Source organism: Pseudophryne corroboree, unplaced genomic scaffold, assembly GCF_028390025.1.
Source record: "Pseudophryne corroboree isolate aPseCor3 unplaced genomic scaffold, aPseCor3.hap2 scaffold_896, whole genome shotgun sequence".
In the NCBI taxonomy this organism is placed as follows: domain Eukaryota; kingdom Metazoa; phylum Chordata; class Amphibia; order Anura; family Myobatrachidae; genus Pseudophryne; species Pseudophryne corroboree.
In genome coordinates this window covers 236699-238953 of record NW_026970475.1, presented here as the reverse complement: position 1 = coordinate 238953, position 2255 = coordinate 236699, and the positions used below count along the sequence as shown (strand labels likewise).

At 36.2% G+C, this 2255-nt stretch overlaps 1 non-coding gene across 1 annotated transcript; it reads left to right on the top strand.

The window, feature by feature from the left end:
• The first annotated feature begins 1809 nt into the window (after nucleotides 1-1809).
• On the top strand, nucleotides 1810-1883 carry TRNAN-AUU (transfer RNA asparagine (anticodon AUU)). The gene has a single exon. It is a non-coding gene; the product is annotated as a tRNA-Asn (tRNA).
• Nucleotides 1884-2255: the final 372 nt, after the last annotated feature.

The window sequence follows — 2255 nt, the reverse complement described above, 5'->3', positions numbered from 1 at the left end:
ATTACCATTTTAATAATAGGGTAAAGAAAATGAAGTGGATTTTTAAAAGAAAACAATACTGTCAATATACTATTAAAACAAATTAAAATGGTAAAAGTTATTGTACTTTAAGTAAAAATAAAAGAGACAAAATATCAATCCCAGTTTTGGATTACTTTAATTAACAAAAAAAAAATGCATAAAGCAGAGGATAGTTTCAATCTGCCTACCTCTGGGTTATGGGCCCAGCATGCTTCCATTGCAGTACTCTGCTGCACATGTAAGTTCAAGAGATCCTGAAGCACTCACTCATCATGGGAAAGTACCAATGTGTTTCTTCGTTGGTTGATGGAAGAAACATCTTACAAAAACTCTCCAGATTATTGACTTTTTAAAGCAGGGCTGGCCAAACCAGTCCTCGAGATCTACTAACAGTTCACATTTTCTAGACTACCTAGCTGGTGCACAGGTGTAGTCATTACTAATTAAGATGTGCTGCATTCATTCCTAACTGACCATTCTACAGATCTCCAGGAGGCCTGGAAAACATGAACTGTTTGAAGATCTCGAGGACCGGTTTGGCCAGCCCTGTTTTTAAGTTTTTCTAGGAAACGTTTTAGATGAATGCTTATTAGCATTTGTCAGTATGTTCTTTTGCAAAGTGTCTCTGTGGCGCAATCAGTTAGTGTGCACGGCTATTAACCATAAGGTTGGTGGTTCAATCCCACCCAGGGACGTAATTGACCTTGTTATCAGGTTTTGGTGATCTTTAAGTAGACAAGTCAAATTTCATACCCCCTGTTATGGTGTAGGGTACCTGGCCTTCTCTGATGTAATCAGAGTTAGATTTGATTCAGTGATTTTATAAAAACATCTAGGAAGCACAATTTAGCAGTGGGTTGCAGAGAAAAAGAAATATGCTGGCAAAAAAATCAAATTGCGTGATTAAACAGCTCTTCATTTTCTGGCTTTATTTTTATGCTAACAAATTTGTTCTCTGAAAAGTGTCCACAAAGCCAAGTCTCTGATTAACACCTTTGTAGGGATGGTTTTTCACCTATTACTAAATTAAACTTGCTTCATTGGAAAGGCAGCAAGATGTATCCTCATTTCAATGTCTACTGAAATAATACAGGTTGACACCAGGAAACATTAACGCCACTGCATCCTTGCTGCTTTCTCATGTGGAAGTCTGTTTAATGTGAAAACAAGGTGATATCTAATTAGCACACAGGTAAGGAATTAAGAAAATCTTTATTTAAGGGTGAAGATGTTTCTCACAAAATCGTTGCCCCAATGCATCATTGAAATTCAAGCTGGAAAGATGATTTTAATATATCACTTGTACATTTTGTATTGCTCTTCTGGTGACAATGTAGTTTGTTTTTGTCAATTACCATTTTAATAATAGGGTAAAGAAAATGAAGTGGATTTTTGAAAGAAAACAATACTGTCAATATACTATTAAAACAAATTAAAATGGTAAAAGTTATTGTACTTTAAGTAAAAATAAAAGAGACAAAATATCAATCCCAGTTTTGGATTACTTTAATTAACAAAAAAAATGCATATAGCAGAGGATAGTTTCAATCTGCCTACCTCTGGGTTATGGGCCCAGCATGCTTCCATTGCAGTACTCTGCTGCACATGTAAGTGCAAGAGATCCTGAAGCACTCACTCATCATGGGAAAGTACCAATGTGTTTCTTCGTTGGTTGATGGAAGAAACATCTTACAAAAACTCTCCAGATTATTGACTTTTTAAAGTTTTTCTAGGAAACGTTTTAGATGAATGCTTATTAGCCTTTGTCAGTATGGACTTTTGCAAAGTGTCTCTGTGGCGCAATCGGTTAGTGTGTTTGGCTATTAACCAAAAGGTTGGTGGTTCAATCCCACCCAGGGACGTAATGAAGAACAAATTTGTTAGCATAAAAATAAAGCCAGAAAATGAAGAGCTGTTTAATCACGCAATTTGATTTTTTTGCCAGCATATTTCTTTTTCTCTGCAACCCACTGCTAAATTGTGCTTCCTAGATGTTTTTATAAAATCACTGAATCAAATCTAACTCTGATTACATCAGAGAAGGCCTGGTACCCTACACCATAACAGGGGGTATGAAATTTGACTTGTCTACTTAAAGATCACCAAAATCTGATAACAAGGTCAATTACGTCCCTGGGTGGGATTAAACCACCAACCTTTTGGTTAATAGCCAAACACACTAACCGATTGCACCACAGAGACACTTTGCAAAAGTCCATACTGACAAAGGCTAA